The sequence below is a fragment of the Felis catus genome, chromosome F2 (genome assembly GCF_018350175.1).
Source record: "Felis catus isolate Fca126 chromosome F2, F.catus_Fca126_mat1.0, whole genome shotgun sequence".
Lineage (NCBI taxonomy): Eukaryota > Metazoa > Chordata > Mammalia > Carnivora > Felidae > Felis > Felis catus.
Window position 1 is genome coordinate 73411488 of NC_058385.1, and position 23549 is coordinate 73435036.

The 23549-nt window shown below is 45.2% G+C and overlaps 1 long non-coding RNA gene across 8 annotated transcripts in view; it reads right to left on the reverse strand.

Moving 5' to 3' along the window:
- Window positions 1–23549, reverse strand: part of LOC102900349 — a 131789-nt gene that overhangs the window by 87520 nt on the left and 20720 nt on the right. For 4 of the 8 annotated variants that reach the window (XR_002152198.3, XR_006592353.1, XR_006592350.1 and 1 more), the window contains one exon: window positions 18371–18486. The exons of 1 other annotated variant lie outside the window; for it this stretch is intronic. This is a non-coding gene — a long non-coding RNA (uncharacterized LOC102900349). Of the gene's footprint in view, window positions 1–11005; window positions 11098–18370; window positions 18487–23549 lie in introns of all 8 variants that reach the window. 3 more of the 8 variants (XR_006592351.1, XR_006592354.1, XR_002739639.2) reach the window with 1 other exon arrangement.

A 23549-nucleotide genomic window follows, 5' to 3' on the forward strand; every position in this document is an offset into this window, starting at 1 on the left:
AGTTTGTTTGTTTATTTGTTTCGCGGCATGACATGTTGATGGACCTATATCACGCCACACTAACCTTTTTCTCCTTTCATGGAAATGGACCTTAAATTGCCCCTTTCCCTCACTTTGTCCATGTTGCCCAGTCTTCATGGATCATTTACAATCGCTGCTCGTGGTTGCAACGTCCCACCCGGTCCTTGGGTAAATACAATATTGCTGATTGAGATGCATCCCACTTACTTAAAAGGTAACCTAGGTTTCCCCAGGCCATGCCAGCATTGCGGTTAAAACACGATTGTCCTAACGCTAATAAAGTCGTGTACTTCTATTTCACAAATTATGGTAAGACTCCATCTAATTCAAATTGCCCCCCACACCAGATTCCTGGGGGTCACGGAGGTCGTCTCAGGTCTTTGCGAACAAGTCCTCCGGCCCTACCGTGCGGACCCACCATGTTCTTCCTCCTTTGTTCCCCTTGCTCTGATATCTCCTGTTGATTCTGGCCCTGGAACCATCATGGAGCTGCCTGATGTCTTCTGTGGTTCTGTTAATACCCGCTGAATACCCACTAACACCCACTCCTCCATTTGAGATAAAAGCTAGTTCGACCAGCTCCCAGGTGGCTGGGGCTGTGCTGTGCTGGGGAGTAACTCGGGACCGGGAAAATTGCCAGTCCCCATGCAACTCTCCACCACAGCAGCCTACAAACAGCACTACCTTAGGGACTCCACATCTTATGGTGCTTTGCTGGAACAGTTCTTTCAGGTTTTATCCTCAGTCCCCTCTTCTTAGGATCAGGCAAGAGCATGGTAGGTAGGTCATAAACAAGCTCAGTGGCAGACGTGGGCACTATTCAAAATGACCTTGCACTCCTATATAAACCACTGTATTCCAGACAAAATCCTTTGTCCAAACCCTGTCTTTGCTCAGAGTATCTTCCCCAAGAGGCTCCTAGTCCATGGTGACTTTACAATGCTCGTGGGCATGTTCCAGAGATCTTTAGACATGGCAGTTACATCTGCATCACAGCAGGACTGTAGTTTGGGATCAAGATGAGCCCCTCTTTACATAATAGAGACCTCGCAGCTACACCTCTGTGTTGTGTCTTCCGACTGCCCCATGCCGTAGGTTTCCCTGTCCATAGATCACACACCACGTTTAAAATTGTTCTGTTTCTGGGACTTCTGTTACCGGGTCAGCTCAATTCGATTCAGTAAGAATTTACTCAGCACTTTCAATAAGCCAGATATTTGCCAGTCCTAGGAATGCAGCGATAAATAAAACAGGAACCCTGTACCCCAGGGCTAGTTTCTAGCCTCCTGGAAAGACGATTATTTATCATGAGGACTGATAACTTTTACAATAGTAGTTAACTACAGATGCCATGAGAGCACAAGAGGAAAAATGTACAAAGGTTTTGTTGGCTTGGAGGTCAGAGGAGGCTCCCTGAAGGGGATAATGCCCAATCCGAGGGCTGAAGGACAAGTAGGCACCCCCTGAATCAGGAAGGTGGAAAGAACATAATGAACCAAGATGCTGAGGCATGAGCCTACGGAGTTCTTGGGGCAACTCCAAGTAATTGGGTATTACTGAATCACAGGTGAAGGATTAGGGAAGGGTAGTGGTAGGAGGTTGTATCTATTTGTGGCTGCTAAGGCTTACGACCAGATCTTTATATTTAGTGCAATCCCCAGCTCCAAATCATGAGGATTTGCATCTTCTCTATGAGGTTTGCCAAAAGAAAATGTAACAATCCTAACCACCTGTCACTTAGATAAAAGAAGAGGCAGCCTTTCAATTAGGAAAATACTTGTCACGAGGGAAAAGCAAACAGCAAAGATAAAAATAGTCTCTGCTGTAGGTTCTTTTATCACTGGTGACCTACCTTCCACAGTTTTCTACTTACTGTTTCTGAAGGCCTTTAATGGTTGAGCACCTATGCCCCAAATTATTTCCAAGAAAGAGAATTGAGATGCTGGTACTCTATCAGTGAGGCGACCTGCCAAGCTCCCATCTTTGACCCAGAGGACTCAAATAGTTATTAGGTTTGGTCAGATTTTTCATATGTTTAAAATTAGAAGGCTTGGGACACCTGGGTGGCTCAGTCGGTTAAGGGTCTGACTTTGGCTCAGGTCACCATCTCACGGTTTGTGGGTTTGAGCCCCATGTCAGGCTCTGTGCTGACAGCTCGGAGCCTGGAGCCTGCTTCGACTTCTGTGTCTCCCTCTCTCTCTCTCTCTCTCTCTCTCAAAAATCAATACATAAACATTTAAAATCAGAAGGCTGTTACTCAGAGTAAATGGGTCCCTATGAATTCGTTAGTCCAAATATGTAGTACAATACAAACGAGAGGGGTGCAATATTAAATTAATTAGGATTGGCTAACCACTGTAACAACAAACAAGCCAGCAGATCAATACAATAACCACCTTCCCTTGCTCACCTTGTAGTCCAATATGGTAGACAGGGAGCCCTGATCCACACAGTCATTTATGTATCCAGGCTTCATGCACCTTGTGGCATGACCATCTTCAACAACTGGTCTTTAGAATTGCCACAAAAGAGGAGTGTGTAAGGGATCCCATGAGCAGGAAGGGTATATCAACACTTTTGCATACATTCTGACTTGTGGAACTTGGACACAGAGTCTTAATGGAATTGCAAGGGAAACTTGGAAATATGGTCTTCCCGGGTGCCCAAGAAGAAAATGAAACCGTTCAGGCCAAACACATAGCGCTGCTTCAAACACATTAAGGGAGAAGAGAGAACGAGGGCTGACCACAGACTTTTGCAAAGTTGATGGCTGACACAGAGAAGCAAAGAGAAAACATGGAGTTATTGCCCCCATTATATCTTTGTATTGAACGCTGGACCATTTGCAGGTGATAATCCAGGATGGACACACCATCCTAGGCATGCAGAATGGCAGACGAGAAACTTCTATACTTTTGTGCTGGGATATTTATCTTTGTGAGTTCAACATTTTTTTTTAATGTTTATTTATTTTTGAGACAGGGAGAGACAGCATGAACGGGGGAGGGTCAGAGAGAGAGGGAGACACAGAATCAGAAACAGGCTCCAGGCTCTGAGCTGTCAGCACAGAGCCCGACGCGGGGCTCGAACTCATGGACCGCGAGCGAGATCATCACCTGAGCCGAAGTCGGATGCCTAACCGACTGAGCCACCCAGGTGCCCCAGAGTGAGTCCAACATTTGAAAGAGGTCTGGAAAGCTGCTGGAGCAAACCAGAGAACGGAGCATGGAACTTTCTAAGCTCTAAGAGTTTGTGAGTTTTACTAGCAAATACTATAGTCTGAGAGATGGCCTTTAATATTTTCCATTCTGTGTCTATTACTTTTAAGACTGTTGGCAATTTTTTCCCATATAACAAGATGTCACATTCATAAGAACACTTGGCAACACCCATCTCCAAGGGCTGTTCCTCACTGCCCATGGTTGCAATAGAATCAAATTAAATTCGGGAGAAAAATGCACCTTTTTATCATCCAGGAGCAAATATCTACCTAATGATAGAGCCCACGTAACATTTACACATAGATCTAAAACATTAGCATCTTGGGGAAAATGACAGAAAACTAAGAAGGTCATTTTGGTCATTAGATCAGCTTCTTGCAAAAAGCTTCACAGACCTTGGAGCTAATTCCACATTTTTTATGTTTACCATTTCACTGACTCACTATTTTGTGAAGATTAGCTTTTCTTCAATTCCCCTAAAAACGTCACATAACCTCTTCTTACAAGCATGAGATATTATATGAAATACAAAGCAACAGAATAGTTTGTGGAGAGGCATTGTATCTCAAGAAATACATTTACGATGCCGGTGTGATACAGTTATTTTGTGTAGGAATTTTATATCTCAATATTCTTTCCCTTTCTGCCTTCCTTCCTCTACCTCTTGATAATTGTCATCATGAATATTATTTTTACAGACAGGATAATGCATGTCAGTTTCTCACCATGCTGGCATAGGGATCAAGTGAGACAACATACATGTAATCATCTTTGAAGTACGAAAATGTTGCAGTGACTCTATCACTTGGCCCTATGCAGGCAGAGTGGGCCTCTCTCCACAGCCCCGTGTGCATTGGCCCATGACAGCCTTGTCCCCTTGGACCGTGAGTATCTATCATGGAGTCAGAACTCTGGGACAGAAACGTGTTTGTGATTGGCTGGGGAAAGGGGTGCTGTGACAACACAGTGGGCATGCATGTGAAATGCGGTAGGCACCAAGTAGGGCCCCAGAATCAATCCATACCCCATTTGAACATAGAGTTGTCAATGTCCTCTATCCTTAGGCAGGAAGACATTAACTACCTCTCAGCCTACTTTCCTACTTAGGTCCATACGCTGACAAGGAGAAATTTCGCTTTTGCCCCCAACTCCAGAAATGTTGGAGAAAATTCATCTGATCTGGTCAATCTCTCCCTCCACAGGAGGTTGGGAGATTAGAAAGAGCATGATATGTTTTAGACCAGAAAGATCTATTTTCTAACTTTTTCTTCCATCCTCTTTGTTGTTTTTTCTGTCTGAGAATGGGTTGTGAGACAAGATTAACAAGTCTCCACACACCTGGATGGATAAGGGTACAGATCCAATCCATGGGCAGGTCCTTACTTTTTGATTTGGAGGAAGGTGGGAGGCAGAGGAAGAGAGAGGTTTATTTGAAAGAACTGATTCACATGTTATAGAGGCTGAGATTATAGAGGCTGCAGTCAGCAAGGGGAAATACAGGATGCCAGGTGTACGGTTTCAGTCTGAGTCCAAAGGCACGAGGATCAGGAAACCCAATGGTATAAGTTCCAATTCGAGTCTGAATGTGAAGGCAGGAAATGACCAATATCCCAGCTCAAAGACTGTCTGGCAGAAAGAATTCTTTCTTACTCCTTCTGATCAATTCAGGCTTTTGGTTGTTCTCAGTCTACACATTTCAACGTTGTTCTCATCCAGAAACACCCTGAGACACAACCCAGAATAGTTGGCACACAGACACAATGTCTCATCCTTTGCTAGGGAATTATTTGTCCTACGTGATTAAAGCTAGTGGTGAGACCACCGTTTGACTCCTCATCTCTTCTCAATGGGTTGGAACCCAGAGCAGAGGTGTGGTGAGGCGTTGGCTGCAGCAAGCAGAGAGGACCCTGTGCTGGAGAGCCTCGGTGATCACATGCGAGCAGAGTCGGGAAAGGCAGGCACTGGTAAAACCAACCACCATGTAGTCCTTCAACTCCACAAACACATATCCCATCCCTAGATAAGTAGGCAAATAAGATTATAAGTATATGCCTAAAACATTTGTTATAGGATAAATGGTGCTAAGCGATGTGCCTACAGGACAGGAGAACTCAACCCTTGGAGCCTTCAGGGTGTATCTAGATGATCTCCCCCAACATACTGGTTTCTTAGTTTCTTGAAAGTCTCTCCTCCAATGATCCCATCCCGTCTTCATTACTCAAGCCTAGGAGCTCATCCTCAACCTCGTCATCACCCATAATGAACAACTCCGATTAGTTCATGCCCCCACCCTCCGACCGCCACCTTGTAAGTTCCACTCACTCATCCAATCCCTCCACCTCCCCCAACCCAGTGTCTACTCCACTGACCCTCCCATTGACTTTCAGCCCTTAACATTCTGTCCTCCTCCAGGGGCACCCATCTGACTCTTGATTTTGGCTCAGGTCATGGTCCCAGGGTCGTGGGATTGAGCCCCAAGTCTGGCTCCTTGCCGAGTGCAGAGCCTGCTTAAGATTTTCTCTCTCTCAGGCTCCGGGGTGGCTCAGTCGGTTAAGCATCCAACTTTGGCTCAGGTCATGATCTCATGGCTCGTGAGTTCAAGCCTCCATATGGGGCTCTCTGCTGTCAGCACAGAGCCTGCTTCAGATCCTCTGTCTCCCTCACTCTCTGCCCCTCCCCCACTAGCGCTCTCTCTCTCTCTCTCTCTCTCTCTCTCTCTCTCTGTCTCCCTCAAAAATAAATATGCACTTTAAAAAAGAAAAAAGATTCTCCCTTTGCCTCTCTCCCTCCCCCTCTCTCTCTCAAATAAAATTTAAAAAAATACATTAAAAAAAATTCTGTCCTCCCAACCAGTTTCAATGCTACAGTCAGTTAGCATAGACCTGTGGTTCCTTCACCTCTCTGAACCACCCCTCACTTCACTCGCTAGAAAAACCACAAAAATCAACCAATCCATTCATGCTTGCCCTTGTGCAACTGAACATGCCTGGGGAGAAAACACCCAACCACTGTTAAATTGTTAAATCGACTGATGTCGATTTAAATCTATGACCAGGAAAAATCAGTCAATCAATCAATCAATCAATCAATCAGTCTAACACCAGGAACTCAAAAGGGGCCTTAACACTGCTCAGCAATCATCTCAACCTTCCCTGCTCTACTCACTCCTCCACACTCCTAGATCACTATTGTAAAACTCCTCTCTCACCAAATCTTTGTCATTGCCTCTCCTAAGTTCATTTTCAGTGGATAAGCTTGCTTTCTGTGTTGAAAATTGAAGTAATCAGATGAGAAACCCTACACTCTCGTACACATCTGCATTTCCCTCTAGGGGGTGACCATGGATGGACTTCCCACAATCCTATCCAAGGCAAAGTCTTCCTCTTGTGCTCTGGACTGCATCCCTCTCGATAACATCTCTCCCACCTTTATTTAATCAAACTTCTCTCTTCTCTAGACCATTTATCTCCAACAGCTAGTGCTCTATGTCCTTGCTTCCTTTCACAGCAAACCTCCTTTAAAGTGTTCACTATATTTGCTGCCTCCATTTTCTCTCCTTAAATCCATTCCAGTCAAGATTTCAACTCCTGGCACCCTCAACGAAAGTGTTCTTTTCAGGGCTGCACAGATACTCGCGTTGTTAATCCACTGGTCAGTTCTCGGCCTTTTTACCGGACCCGTCAGCATCGGCTGACACCATTGGTTACCTCCTCCTGCTTGACTTTGACACCTCTTTCTTCATTTGGCTTCCAGGACGCCACACACCCTTTTGTGTTTCTATCTAAAGGGGTGATCATTTTTGCTCAGTTGTCTTTGCTCCTTGCTCCCTACATGCTCTTCCCGAAGTGTCCTTGCGCTTGGCCCTTGATTTCCTTCTCTCTTCTGTCTCCACTCACTCCCACGTGACCCCGATCCCATCTTGTGGCTTCAAATGCCAACTATACACCAACAGCTCACAAGTTCTTATGTCCAGCTCAAGCCCGTCTTCTGAACGCTAGACTCATATTTTCAACTTCACCTCTCCACCGATTTGTACAAGACTTCCCAAACTAACATGTCTAAAACTTAATTCCTCATCTTTCGAACCCCACCCCCCCAACAAAAAATGTGCTTTCATACACAGCCCTCTTTATCTCAATCCATGGGAACCCCGTCACTGTGATTTCTCAGGCCAAAAACACTAAAGTTCCCGTGACTCCTGTCTTTTACTCTCCGATGTCAGGAAATCCTACTGGCTCTACCTCCAAAATACATGCACCGCCATCTCCTCACACCTGAATGGCTTTAATAATCTCCTAGCCCATCTTCCTTCCGCTACATTTGTCTTCCGGTGGTCTATTCTGGACACAGGAAGCAGAGGGGCCCTTTTTAAACATTAAGTCATATTAAATCTCTGCTCTGCTCAAAGTCCTCCTATGGATCCCAATTTTAGAATTCTTACAAAGTCCTTACTCTAGCCTCCTGCAAGACCTTTCCTGATCTGGGCTCTGTCACTCCCTCGACCTTGTCCGCTCTCTCTATTCCAGCTACTACAGCATCCTTGCCCTTCTCTAGATATTCCAGACCTACTCCCGCCTCAGGACCTCTGTACTATCTATTACCCCTATCTGGATTATTTCTGCCCACATAAGTCCCTGGCTCGCTTCCTCACCCCCCACGTGTCTTCACTACAATGCCACCTTCTTGGCGAGGCCTACCATGGCCGCCTATCTGAAACGGCACTCGCCCCCCTCAGGTGCCATAGTCCCTCACCATGTTCCACACTTTCTTTTTCTGTAGCACTACCACCTAACGTTTTGTGAAATTTACTTATTATGTTTATATTTTGTTTCCCTCTGCCTGGAATGCAACCTCTCAAAGAAAAATACCTATGGCACCTTTTGTTCACTGATGAATTCTAAGCATTTGAAATGGAGCCTGGCACATATGAGGCACTCAGTCAACATTTGTTGAATGCAGGCATGAACTCACAGACGCATGAATAAAAATAAATAGGAATTTGTGGGTAACGGGAATAGCAATGAGGCAGGAAGGAGCCCATGGCGAAACGTGCCCAGGGAGAAACCCCTGGGAACAGAGAAGGCTAAAGACTTCTAAGGGTGAATAAAATTAAATTTTCTATCATTGCCTCACTGCACTATAGCCTTCTTTTGGTGGTTACAAAAATGGCCATGAGTTCTTTAACATATCTCCCATTGAGAGGTAGGGGTCTATGTTCCCCATCCTTGAGTAAGTGCAGGCTTATGGGTGCCCCGAGCAGAGGCTGGATCACACAAGATCGATCTTATGTTTTCTGATGGGTTGTCTCAAATGGTTGCTCTGGAGATCCCCCCTCTTGGAATCCAGCCTTGCTGTGAGAAGCATTAGCCACATGAAGAGGCCGTGGGTAAGCGCCCCAGTGGACAGTCCTAGCTGGGCACAGCCTTTGAGTCACACGCAGATGATTCAGGGAACCCCCCGACCCTACTCCACTCCACTGAAATTGTCAGCCCCCAGATGAGGCCTCACGTATTGGGGAGTAGAGAAACCCTCTCCACAGGGCACTGCCCGCATTCCTGATTTTTTTAAAAAACAATGACCATAATAAAATTACTGCTGTTTCATATCATTAAGTTCCAGGCGGTTTGTGACATGGCAGTAGTAACTGGGACAATCCCTCCTCCAGAGTCACACGCGGGACCAGTGTGACTGGAACACATGTTTGTGGAGAAGAGTCAGTGAGGGCAGAGAGTAAAGAACCAACCCAGAAGGTGAAACTAATTTAGAGACAAGAGTCTTCCAGAAGCCAAACCTCAGGGGCAGCCGTGACCGGACAGAGTATAAGTCTCTAGAAACTAGCAGAAATTTTGAGGAATCTGGACCGCATGGATGGCGAGGTAGGGGCTTGACGTCGGTGATGGCAGGTGACCACACCCTGTGTTCTGAGAGGAAAACAGAGGGTCTGCATGATTCTATGTTAGGTATTATTCAGGATCCAAGTGTGGGGTGTCAGGAGATTGCCCCAGTAATCCACTGCACCTACCAGGCGACCTTATGTCTCTCCCTGGAAATCTGGGCCTCTTTCCCCCACCCTTCTCTCTCCTTTGTCTAATCCTGGGGAAAAAAGAGCAGAAGTAGTCAAGTGAGTGGCTTGGAGGCCAGCTTTCTGGGTCAGATTGTCCATCTGTAAAGCAGGGAGGCACCCAATTTTCAAACAACCAATGATCCCTCATTGCCTTAGAACGCCATCAAGGTCTGCCCACTTCCATGGCCCCACCGTCACTGCTTTTTCCTCTTACCACTCTGATGCCTTTGCCTTTCTTCTTCTATCTGCACCGACTTTCCCCCCAAGTATTCGCTTCCTCTGCCGGCAATGCCCTCCTTCCCTCACTCTGTAACGTGGCCATCTGTGAAGGAATGTCCTCCGCAAGGCATGCTGAAATCTTAGTGTGAACCACTGACAGAAACCTCAACTCTCAGACTTTTTTCCCGCTTTATTTTGAAGTAAAAGGGGGCGGGGGGAGGATGAAGGCACACCCACATCAGGAAAAAATTGTTTACTTATTTATTTTGAGAGAGCAGAGGAGGGGCAGAGAGAGAAGAGAGAAGGGAGAGAGAGAATCCCAATGATGTGGGACTTAATCCCATGAACCGTGAGATCCTGACCTGAGCCGAAATCAGGAGCCAGAGGCTTAAAAGTGATTCCCAGGGGTCCCTGACGGGCTCCACCGATAGAGCATGTGACTCTTGATCTCAGGGTCATGTGTTCAAGCTCCATAATGGGCGTGGAGCCTGCTTTTAAAAAAATTAAAAAAAATAAATGATTCCCAGCTTCTTCTCTAAGAGCAGTTTATGGTGAACAACTTCCTGCCTCTGGAGGCCTACACTGGCCGACTCCTCTCTCACTCCTTCCTCCCAGTGTACAGCGACTAATAAGGAAAAGGTCGATATCACAATTGTGGGGGCACGTTTGTCCTTCCCACCCTACCCTCCTTGACATCTGCCAAGATGACACACACATGAACGGAGCACACACATGTGCGCACACACACATCAGAGCGTGACATCATCATCTCTGACATACTATGTATTGGTTGTTGTTGTTTGTTGTCTGCTTCCCCCCCCTCCTGTCACCGAGTTGTAAGCCCCCTGGGACTTAGTTTTTTGCTCACTGTTATAGGTCTAGTGCGTATATTATGCAACTCATAATAGGATTCATTCAACATTCAACAAGTGTTGAATGCAGAAATGAATGAATGAATGTAATGAATGATGGATGGATGACTGAATGGCGAAAACAACTCACTAAACTTATAAGAGTAGAAGGGTTGCTACTTATTAATTATGCAATCTTAAGCAGGACTTAAATCTTCTAACGAATGAATGATGGGTGGGTGGATAGATGGATGGGTGGATGGATGGATAGATGGACAGATGGATGGATGGATGGAGGGTAGGTGGATGGATGGATGGTTGGACAGACGGATGGATAATGGGTGGGTGGACAGATGGATGGATGGAGGGAGGATGAATGGGTGGATGAATAGATGGATGATGGGTGGATGGATGATGGAAGAACCCACTTAAGTCACTTAATCAGTAGTTCTGCTACTTCCTAGCTTCACAGTCTTAACTCAGAACTTACACCTGTGTGGGCCCCAGTATTCTCATCTGTGAAAAGGGCAGAGCAGCATTTTAAAAGAAACACAAAAGTTACAGAAGAACTAAGTCTACCCATACCTCCATGTGCAGCTCTAACACCATCATCACCATGTAGACTTTACCTGTTCCTCCAACAGCATCTGACCCTCCTCGAGATTCCTCTACACCTTCTATGTGTCCTTCTTATGCATGATCACTGAGGGCCGAGAATGTGCTGTGGAGAAGAACAGAACTTAAAGACTGACTGAGAAGAGATCCCTGGAAGACTAAAGGGGGCCTTAGGAGAAAGCTAGAAATGCACTAGGTGGCATGAGAAGGACTTTTTGACAAAATGAAGAAAATCCACAGGAAGAAAGGAAAACAGAGAAGGCAATCAGGGGAGAAAAAGCAGTAAATGCAGCCTCGACCTTCTTGAAATCAGAAAATTATCTGCATGAAGGTGGTAGGATTTTTTAGAGCAAGGAAGGCATAGGCTGAGGGAAACTAGAAGCCCCATGGACACTAGATCCCCATGAAAAGGATGGGAAGGCCATAGGGTCATTCATTACAGGCAAGGGCACAGGAGGGGATGCTTATGTGTCAGTGATTTGCCTGTGTCCCAGTAGAAACAGCAGCATTTATTTACAAAATGAACAAATTATGCAGGGCACCAGAGGCGGGTCTCAGGACTCAGCACAGTGTGGAAGCAGAGGGACCCTGTGTGTGGTCACTGGTATCCCAGTGAAGAGGAACAGTACCACCTAGCGTTCAGCAGGTTGCGCCTACCTAGCTTTTAACATTTCACGACTGAAAGAATTTGAGAATCCCGTCCAGCTAAAACATATTTTGGGCTGACGTATAAACAGTTGATTCATTGCCAAGAATAAATGATGCAGTCATTCCTTTTATGCTTTGAGAGAGGAAGGATGGATTGGAAAAGAAAAAGAGGGTAAGAGGGTGTTGAGGGTTCCAATTATGGGTCAGGATACAGCCCTGCAGAGACTGTAAAGGGAGGCAATCAACCCACACAGGAGATCTCAAAGGCTTCTAATTTTGCAGAGGGCTGTCATTCAACTGGGCAAGGTTAAAGGGGACGTGTGTAGTGAGCTGTCCATTGTGCTAAGGACTAGGGGACACAAGAGGGAGCTATGCCAAAAAACCCAAGATACAAGTAAACATCAAGGTCTGTGGAAACAAAGAAGGGAGCAATTAACTTGACATGTAGGGTCAACAGGGTCCTCTTCCCAGCTCTACCATTCCCTCACTGTGGGTCCTCAGACAAGTTACCTTAAGTCTCTCCGAGCCTCAGTTTCCTCCATGAAAATGATGATGGTAATAATGACCACACCGTATTGCAAGGATTAAAAAATGTATTTGAAAGAACCTAACACAATGCCTAACACCTACAAGTATTCACTAAATGTGAATTCCTATTATAGAGGAGGCTTCAGGGAAGGTGTCATTGGGCAAGTGACTTTTGAGCTAGATCTAAGAGAAGTAAGAGTTTCATTTTCTCGGCTGAAGAACTCTATCCCCCCTTAATTGAAGGAATAACTCGAGATGGATGTGCTTGGAGCAGTGAGGACTGACCGATGTATGTACCCCTCCTTCTAGACAGATAAATGACTTACTACAGGATGTCAGTGGGTGACAGCTGTCACAGGCAGATCACCCAGACCTCCCAAAGAACAAGCAGGTTACGCCCAGGTGGAGATAGCATACTTTCTGTTGCCAATCACCCTTCTCTGCAGAGCCATGGGTTGAGATTGCAGGCTGTGTCCCTGAGGGTGTTCACAGGCTGTGGCTGAAAACGGCAGGTCAGGGAGGTATTTACTACAGACAGCAAGACAGGTTGTTCTTGCACTTTCTGAGAGCAATCTGCTGTTTTTCTGCCTCTAATGGATTCAGAAGGCATTGTCACTGCAGAAGACCAGGCTGATTCCACCCCAAAGATACTTCTCAACAGCACCTGTGCTTTCCCGGCTGGTGCACAAGATACATTTAAAAATTCCTCGGCTTTAACGATGGAACTTGCAGATTCTCCCACATCCTAATCGATAATCACAGGAACACTTCAGGAAAGAGGAAATAGGTATCTGTTGTGAAAATGAACAGGCTTCTTTCCCTACACACGGCCAAGAGCAGGAAACCAGTTCTGCACATCTCTGTCTTGCTTAGAGCGCCACCTGCCGGTCCAGAGAGGTGCCTTCCTACCCAGGAGATCTTTTTCCTGTAGGAATCCTACAAAATTCATGCTACTTCACAACCAAGAAAAATAGAGATCAGCACTGTACTAGGCATCAGTACGTGCCAAAGTGCAAGTGACACGTGCAACCTAAGAGACATCTTATTTCCAGCTAGGAGGGCAGGAAGAGACATCAGAGCAAAGAAATCAACTTGTGAATATATCAAAGTTAAACTTAACTCAATGTGAAAGCAATAATCGAGCCCAGCAATATGTGCCTAGCGTCGTTAGGTGCTGATAATACTGAAGGGGATACAGTGTTTTACCATCACAGAGCCAACTTCAATAATGAGTGACAGTTAAAATACAGAGTGAGAGGGGCGCCTGGGTGGCTCAGTCGGTTGAGCGGCCGACTTCGGCTCAGGTCATGATCTCGCGGTCTGTGAGTTCGAGCCCCACGTCGGGCTCTGTGCTGACAGCTTGGAGCCTGGAGCCTGCTTCAGATTCTGTGTCTCCCTCTCTCTCTGGACCTCTCCTGCTCACTCTCATGCTCTGTCTCCGTCTCTCTCTCTCTCTCAAAAATAAGCAAACATTAAAAACATTTTTTTAAATAAAATAAAATAAAATAAAATACAGAGTGAGGGGGCGCCTGGGTGGCTCAGTTGGTTAAGCGTCCAACTTCAGCTCAGGTCATGATCTTGCAGCTCGTGGGTTCAAGTCCTACATCGGGCTCTGTGCTGACAGCTCAGAGCCTGGAGCCTGCTTCGGATTCTGTGTCTCCCTGTCTCTCTGTGCCTCTACCACTAGCTCTCTCTCTCTCTCTCTCTCTCTCTCAAAAATAAATAAATATTTTAAAACTGTTTAATAAAAAAAAAAGAGTGATCATGTGACACAATTATAAAGAGTATGAAGGGAGCCTAAAGAAGACAGAAGGTTGAGGGGTCTCCGAGTACAGTTCTTAAAAAGCTAGACAGGTAAAGGCAAAAAGAGGGAATGAAAGAGGCGTTCAGTTTGTGGGGATTAATAGATATATTTAGGGGTGTAGATGAGAGCAGGGGTCATCCAGGGGGTGCCCCAAATCACTGATGGGGAGGCCCCAGCCGCACAGCTTGTACCGTATCCCCGCATGCCCCAGCCAGGGCTGAGTGGACTAGGAGGGAGCACATTACCCAGCCTGCGCTGGGGCATTAGAACAGAGACTTCAGGGTCTCTGATTGGGAAGAAAGGCGTCTAACTTGAGATGTCAAGAAGCCAGGACTGGCTGTGCAGGTGAAGCAGAAGAGAAATAAAGTCTTCAGGAGGAAAAAAAAATAAAGTTCCATTCCGGTTCAGCACCTCTCTGCTACTGTTGTCTCTCTCCTGGGTTATTTTAGGAGCCTCCTAACACGCATCCCTGCCTCTGCCCTCGCCCCTCTCAGTCTCCTTTACAGCAGGAGGTGACTCCGTCCCGACTCTAACCAGACTCCTTCAGTCCCTCCTTAATTGTGTCCTAGCGTCAGACCTCAGAGTCGAGACCTAAAACAGTTCAAAAAACCCACATGGCCTCCCCCAGAATCACAGATCTAATCTCCAGCTAACTTCCCTCTGGCTCACTCTGCCCCTCCCCCCAGGCCTCTCTGCTATTGCTGGAAATGCTGCCTCAGGGCCTTTGTGTTCCCTCTGCTCTCAGCCTGGAATCTCTTCCTCCAGAGGGCCAGAGGGCCGGTAACGCAGGCATTCACCCCTTTAAGGTTTGTTCGAGTATCAGGGCACCAGGGTGGCTCAGTCCATTGAATGTCAGACTCTTGATTCCAACTTGGATCATGATCTCGCGGCTTGTGGGATCGAGCCCCAAGTTGGGCTCTGTGCTGACAGTGAGGATCCTGCTTGGGATTCTCTCTCTCTCCCCCCCTCCCTCTCTCTCTCTGCCCCCCCACACGTGTGCTCTCTCTCTCAAAATAAATAAACTTAAAAGAAAAGATTTGTTCAAATATCAACTTTTCAGTGAGATCTCTCTTTATTCCCCAATTAAAAATTAAAACGCTGTATAATATCTCCTACCCCCTGTCCTTGCTGTATTGTTCCTAGAACTTACCACCATCTGACACACTACAGATTTTCTTTATTTAGATTGTATACTGTCTGGCTTTGACCCCACCACCACCTCCAACTGTTACTAGAATATGGGGAAGAGATTTTAACCAATTGGTTAGCTAATTAATGCTTAGTGGAGTAGATGGGTGCATGGAGAAAGCTCCCTCTGGGTCCTAATTGTTGTTCTAGCTCTTAATTCACCTGCTCCTGACCCTGCCACATACCTGCCATTGGGTCCTAAGTAACCCCTCTGCACTTTATGAGAAATTCTTCTTTGGTTGCTTAAAATAATCTCAGTTAATTTTTGTTGTATGGGCAAACTAAAAAGTCCTACTGGATAAAATGAGAGAATGGTCTTTGAAGATGCTCTATCTGAAATAACTTGTCCTCTAAATATCCTGACGCCTTGCTCCCTTCCGTCACTTAGGTTTCCAATCAGGTGTCTCTGTTATCATAGAGGTCTTCTCTGACCACCTTCTCTAAAATAGCAACCTTCTAGAATGGATCTCAAGTGTTCTCACCACAAAAAAAAAAAAAAAAAAGTACCTATGTGAAATGATGGATTTGTTAACTAGCTTGATTGTGGTAATCAAGGTATATGTACATCAAAACATCATATTGTAGCACCTAAATATATACAGTTTTTATTTGTCAATCATAGTGATATACAACTGGGAAAGAAAATAAAATGGAGCCCTTCTGTCTCCCCATCACAGTCTATTCCGACCCAAACTTCACGTCTCTTCGTAGCACATATGGCTAGTCTGATGATATATTTATTTGTGTACTGCTCCCTCCAATGGAATGTAAACTCCAGGAAAACAGAGACATAGGGTTTTTATCACTGGATCCTCTGTGTTTAGAATAGTCTAGCACCCAGCTCACACTCAGTACCTGTGTGTTCATCTATTCCACAAATACGTTTAAAGTGCCAGTCACCGTTCCCAGTGCTGTGGAAACACCTGCCCTGCAGGAACCTACGTTCTAAGGGGAGATTTTTGTTAACTGTGAAGTGAATACACTCAGAGGTGAGAAATGCAGAGGCTGTGTTGAAGTGTTGCTGGACCTGAGAGTTGAGACAAGAACTGAACTTGAGAGACCACCATGGAGACCCTGGTGAGTCGTAGAAGGCTTTGGTTGGTTGCTTGCCCAACAGCCACCTCCCCCCCCCCCCCCCCCCCCGCCACACCAACAGAACACAGATTTTCTACTGGAGAACTACCCTCCCTCCAATTTCAGCAACACTAGATCGATACTACCTTCAGCTCTAGGAGCCGCGCTTCAATAGACGTAAGCAATCAGCATGTGACCCTTCGGCCACCAACGTTGGTTTGCAATAGAACATGTGACTCAGTTCAAACTAGCAAGGCAGAAAGACATATTCGTTGAAGCTTCTGGGCAGGAAGTGCCTCTCTCTTCCATAGGAACTAAAGGAAAGGAACCGCTTTCCTGTGGATAGCCAGGTTGAAGCTGTGTGTTCCAGAACCCTTGCAGCAAACATGGCTTCCAGAAGCTAAAGAATGAACAGTACAAGGTGGCACGTGGAGGGCAAAGCAACATATAGAAAATGGCAGAGTTCAGAGAATTGCCCTGATGATGTCAGAACCCCCTGGAACAAACTGCCTGAAGCACAACTTCTGAAGTTTGCTGTCCTACAAGCAAATACACGCCCTTTATGGATTAAACCAGTTTAATATTTGTCAAACTAGGAAAGGAATACATGCTTGTTGAAACATGAGAAATAGTAAAAAAAATACATAAGACAGAGCTAATCAGCTGCTTCTATGTTCCTTCTCACCCTATCTTCTGAAATATCCAATATTAACAGTTGGATGTTGGTATGGGTTGGAATGTGTCTCCCCAAAATTTCCTATGTTGAAGTCTTAAGTTCCAATATCTCAGAATGTGACTCTATTTGGAGATAGGATCTTTAAAAAGGTAATTAAGTCAAAATGAGGACTACAGGTGGGCCCTAAACCAATAATATTGGTGTCTTTATAAGAAGAGATTAGGACAAACAAAGGGAAGACCATGTGAAGATATGAGAAGACAGCCATCTGCAAGGCAAAGAAAGAGACCTCAGAGGAAACGAATCCCGCCAACACCTTGGTCTTGGACTTCTAGCTTCCAGAATTGTGAGAAAATGAATTTCTGTTGCTTAAGCCATTTAGTATATGGTACTTTGTTATAGCAGCTGTTGCAGACTAATACACATTTGTATCTTTCCACACCTATCTCCTTGCTTTCATCTACACCTACAACGTATCTACACACAACCATGGATTCTGTCTTTGTTTCTATCAAAAGATTCCTACAATACACCTGCTTTTGTCACAAAAAGCACGGGTACTGCTAAAAATCAGCTGAGACCAGTCCATCTCACCTATTTCCTAATTTTACATGCATGTGCATGTAAATAAATACAATTTCATATAAATGCCATTATATACAACTTGGGGTCTGGAGGAAGAGTTTTTTGTTTTTCTGTTTGGTTTTCTCATTTGTTGTTTGTTTTGTTTTTGTTTTTGTTTTGGGGGGGGTACTGTTTTCTTTTACTTTCATTTCTTCCCCAAGGTTTGTCTCTCTTCTTTTCCTTCATACCCAAGATAAACCACATTAACAACCTCATGTGTGTCCCAGCACCCACACTTTTCTCTGATCCATGTAATCTTTTTATTGCCAAGTTATGGCATTCCAACCCAACTGCACAATCTCTAGGAGCTGATGGCTATAACACAAAGATGTGCCTTCACCCCATCCAGTCCAGTCCCAGGGTGGATCTCATGATAGTTCACGGTGGACCTCATTATGCCTTAGGACTCAGGGGTTAAAATGAGAGCCCCAGATGTGGACTTTGCCCAAAGCCAGAAGCAGAAGAAACATGGCTGACCACAGGTGACCTTATGATTGCCTTTGTTAGCACACAAGGGACACCTGCTGGAGACCGTCAAGATTGGTGGGAAAAGCGAAATTGTGCCGTGGCTGCTGGATACCCTGTAGTAGTCGGAAAGCCCTACAAAAACTGTTTTGTTCTCCCCAATTTAACTCTCCCTGCCCCAACGTCGCGTTTAGATGATAACATGGGAACAGACTGGTCTCCGAAAACAGCTCAGACGCACTGATGGCAATCGGTTGTTACTGTCTAGTGTAAACATGACTTATCTGTGTTAACAGCAAAATTACACAACCATGTTTTTGTGCCTTTATAGATTCGTAAAGTATGAGAATGAGACAAGAAGTTCCCATTTACCTTCCTTTTAAAGACTCGAGTTATGGAACCAGTCCTGTTGCACTTTGCTCAAGGTGATCTGTCCTCAGCAGGGTAAAGGCAGAATAGATCAGAGAGACTCCAGACCCAAGGAAGCACTGTGAAGAGAACAGTGGAATTTCACACAGGATGGCCTCCAGGTACGTGCCATTCAGAAACCAGCTCTGTGGCCGCTGAGCTCACAGTTTTAGGCCACACATCCACACACCAGCAGCCTGTCTGTGCCCTATCAGGAGCTTTATTTCATGCAGCAACTGATTCCACCTCTTTCTCCAGCGTGAGATAAATGCTCATTCGGGCTCGCACACTAGAAATATCCTGTATTTCAGAAACAGAGTGTTGGGTCGCCTGGGTGGCTCAGTCAGTTAAGCGTCTGGTTCTTGATTTCGGCTCAGGTCCTGATCTCATGATTTGTGGGTTCGAGCCACACATCCGGCTCTGTGCTGACAGTGTGGAGCCTGCTTGGGATTCTCTTTCTCTGTCTCTCTCTCTGCCCCTCCGCTGCTTGCTCTCTCTAAGACGCATAAATAAACTTTAAAAAAGAAAGAAAGAGAAAGAAACAGGGGCGTCTGGGTGGTTCAGTCGGTTAAGCGCATCCAACTTCAGCTCAGGTCATGAACTCGCATTTCGTGAGTTCAAGCCCTGCATTGGGCTCTGTGCTGACAGCTCAGAGCCTGGAGCCCGCTTCAGATTCTGTGTCTCCCTCTCTCTCTCTGCCCCTCCTAGCTCATGTTTTGTCTCTCCCTCTCAAAAATAAACATCAAAAAAATATTTTTTAAAGAAAGTTTTACAAAAAATAAATAAAAGAAGACAAAATGGAGGGTTTTACAAATAGATAAACTCTTCAAAAGAGATTCTGAGTAAAAGATATGCACAGGTTAACACATGTGAAGATGGAAAAAAAACAATGATAATCCTCTCAAGCAACAAGTGCAAATCAGAACCATAATAAAATATTTGGGGTCAATAAAATAGCAAAATAAAAGATAATGTAGTGTTGGTGAAAATACAGGGAAACTGGATTGTCACACAGTCGATGGGAGAATAAATTCATACAAGCTTTCCAAAAAGCAATTTGATAATTCATAAGCAAATAAACACATGACTACTTTTGAACTGCAACTCTGTTTATGGATGTTAATTCTGGTATACAAATATTTATTGTCTTAGTAAGCCGTTCATAATACACGAGGCTGTTAGTTTTTCTTTCTTTTTTAATTAGGCTTCAGACCCAGCACGGAGCCCAACACTGGGCTTGAACTCACAACCCTGCGATCAAGACCCTGCGACGAGAACTGAGCTGAGACCACGGGTCAGAAGCTTAACCAACTGGGCCACCCACATGCCCCAATATATGAGGTTTTTAAAAATATGAATGGAAGAAGCTTATCGATGGGGGCATCAAAGGCAAGCTGAGGACAAAGCACAAGCTGACACGCCACACACCCCCCCCCCCCACCAGGTGGGACACCTGTGACATTCTTTAGGCTCTCCTGGCTACCCAAAAACAAAGGAAAAGGAAAAACAAGTGGTTAACTGATAGAGATCACAGTCCTGCGGGATGAGTCTCAATCAGTCTGCAACTTAATGATTTACAAAAACAAAACAAAACAAAACAAAAAAACAGGCAATCTCCAGAAACCTATAGTCACAGTTTCCTGGAGCCCTAACATCACCCTCCCGTCCAGTGCTGGGGGAAAGAAGACAAGAAGAAAATGTAAATGAAATTAAATTCCTTTGTAAACTGGAGCCCACCGGACAGATGCTTGAGGCTGGTGGAGTAGAACATTTCTCCAGCAACTCCCTACTGTCTTCATGTTAATGCTTTGCTAGGGGGGTAAAAACCACCTTAGCTTGACAATAGCTGGGTCTCCAGTATCTCAGGAGTTCTCTTTAGCACACGAGGTTTCTCTTTGGAAACCTCCCTTTTGCCTTTCCCTCCCCCAACTCCACAGTATTTAACCAGTCACCCCTCACCACCCCAGTGCAGTTCCTTCTGCCCACAGGTCCTGTCCCCGGGCTCTAATAAATCATCTTTTGCACTAAAGACCTCTTAGGAACTCCTTTTTTGGCCATCGGCTCCTGACCCCCACCCTCCCTCCGAAACTTCATCACCTTCCTGGATGTAGTTTTAATCCCAAAAGGCTAGAGGGATTCAGATCATTCTAAGTGCCTATTTACTGCACCTTTTAAAATGCTGCTAGACCCACTGGTCACCATCGAAGCTAAAATAAGGAAGACAGTAGGCTAAAGACTTACTGCATTGGTAGACCGCTAATTCACCTTGTGAGAGTCCCAGACCCCCTGCCCTGGATGTTTTTAGCCTTCTCGTGCCCTCAGCCTGGACAAAGCAGTTGGCTTTGGAGTTAGACTGGTCTCACACTTGTCACTCATTATCCATGTGTGAGGTCAATTGTCAGGCTTTGGGCTTCAAGGTCCTTATCTGCAAAAGGGGGGGTTATGTTCCCTGCCTCGGGGGGTTCTGCAAGGATTAACTGAAAGAGTGCACATTAAGTGCCGACCATGGTGCCTGGCGCTTAGGAGTAAATGGGCAATAAATATCCCTGTATGTGTGTAGTTGGGGACCGTCCAGAGCAGCAGTGAATTTCTGTGGGCCTGTGATGGAGGGGCTGGCTAGTGTCTCCACTGTCCCCTTGCGAGTGAAGCATGCGATGAGTATGGTGTTCTCATGGGTCAACAGCCATTCCTGGTGCTTTTATTTTTACTGCCTTTGTAGCAGAACCTTGATAAATTACAGCTATTTGCACAAAACTGGATTGCACAAATTGGTTATCTGTGTCCATGCTTTGCTTCAATCTCATGCTGAGGTAATATGATTATTACAAAGTGTGTGTGTGTGTGTGTGTGTGTGTGTGTGTGTGTGTGTGTGTTTATTCTCTTACTATGGTCAGGGTCTTTTCATCCATTTCTTACTTAGTAGACAGTAAAATCCTTTGGAAATAAGGACACAATGTTAGGGAAGTACTTCTTTCTTTTTTCTTTTCTTTCTTTTTTTTTAATTAAAAATATTGTTTTAATGTTTACTTATTTTTGAGACAGAAAGAGACTGAGTGCGAGCAAGGGTGGGGCGGAGAGAGAGGGAAGGAGACACAGAATCTGAAGCAGGCTCCAGGCTCTGAGCGGTCAGCTCAGAGCCTGACGCGGGGCTCAAACTCACGGACTGGGAGATCATGACCTGAGCCAAAGTCAGATGTTTAACCTACTGAGCCATCCAGGTGCCCCTCTTTTTTTAATTTTCAAAATAATAATAATAATAATAATAATAATAATTATTATTATTATTATTTTGCTATAGCACTCCTCAGTATCTGAAATGGTCGTATTTATTAAATGCTTAATCATTCACTATCTTTCTCATCCACTAGACTATGAGCTCCTTGAGGGCAGAGACCACATCTGGTTGTTTTTTCACCCCTGTTCCTCTAGTACCCAGATCAGTATCTGGAACATAATTGGTGTTCAGTAAATACTTGTCAAAAGAGAAATGTAAAAGGAGAATATGCTTTTGTGAAAAGATTTGACCAGCCTGAACCAGAGGGAGCCACCCGTGAGGCCCAGCTAATATGCTTTTTTGAAAAATTACTAGGTTACTGGACATCTATTAAAATCCTGAACAAGGGCACATGGGTGGTTCAGTCAGCTGAGAATCCAACTTCAGCTCAGGTCATGATCTCACGGTTCATGAGTTTGATCCCCACGTCGGGCTCGCTGCTGTCCCAGCTTGGGGCCCACTTCGGATCCTCTAGCCCCCTTTCTCTCTACCCTTTCCCTGCTCAGGCTCGCTCTCTCTCTCTCTCTCTCTCTCTCTCTCTCTCTCAAAAATAAATAAACGCTAAAAGAAATCCGGAACTTTTGCTTTTCTGGAAAATTACGTGACTTCTGGGAGCACAGTACAAACCCAACTTTTACTGTAAGCAACTGACACTGCTTCTGGGTGATGTGGACTCTTCTCCCCAGTTTCATCCCCACTAATGTGGAGAACAAAGGCAAAAGAAATACAGAAAAATATTAAACTTTCTGGAGCGCCTGGGTGGCTCAGTCGGTTAGGCATCGACTCGATTTCGGCTCAGGTCACGATCTCACGGTTCGTGAGATGGGGCCCTAAGACAGGCTCTGCACTGAAAGTATGGAACCTGCTTGGGATTCTCTTCTCCCTCTCTTTCTGCCCCTCCCCGGCTCATTCTCTCTCTCTCTCTCTCTCTCTCTAATAAATAAATAAACTTAAAAAAATACAAATATTAAACTTCTTTGTAACTTACATCCCGTCGACAAATACTTGAGACAGACCAAGTGACCTTCCTCCAAGAACTCAGCTGCCTCAATGTGAATACTTTGCTAGCAGCAAAAGGCAACCTTAGCTTGACATAAACCTGACCTCCAGGATCCAGTAAGTCTTCTTCAGCATATAAAAATCCCTTCGGACTTCCTTTATCTCTGCCTATGCCCCGAGATGTATGTTAACAATTAGCCTGCAAACATATGGCCCACTGATGCATATCTGAAGGGTCTCACGACTGAGACAGTAGTAAATGACCTTGTCCCAATAGCAGCAAGCCACTCAAGGGCCTGGAAACCTTGCTTACAAATTCCTTAGAGACTTACGCTATCTCTAACCCCCTCCCAGCTTGAAAGTATATAATCAGTCACTTCTCACAATCCCAGTGTAGCTCTTTCTGCCCACGGGTCCTGTCCCCGTGCTTTAATAAAACCACCTTGTTTGCACCGAAGACGTCTCCAGAATTCTTTCTTTTTTTTTTTTTTTTAGTTTTATTTATTTATTTTGAGCGAGAGAAAGAAAGAGCAGGGAAGGGGCAGAATCCTCCCTTGAGGTGGGGCTCAAAGCCACAAACCCTGATATCTTGACCCGAACCAAAATCAGGGGTCAGATACTTAACTGACTGAGCCACCCGGGCACCTCTCAAGAACTCTTTCCTGACTGTTCGCTCCCAGACCCCAACATTTCACATCACCTACCACCAAGTCTCCCTCTAGAGAACAGAAGAAAATATTTTTAAAGTATCCCTGAATCCCAACATCCTTAGTAAACACTCCTTATGCTTTTACGAAGTTCTTCGAGATTTCCATTGTGAAAACACGGTCAGATTTCATGGTTGTTGTTTATGGTGCAGCAATATCGTAG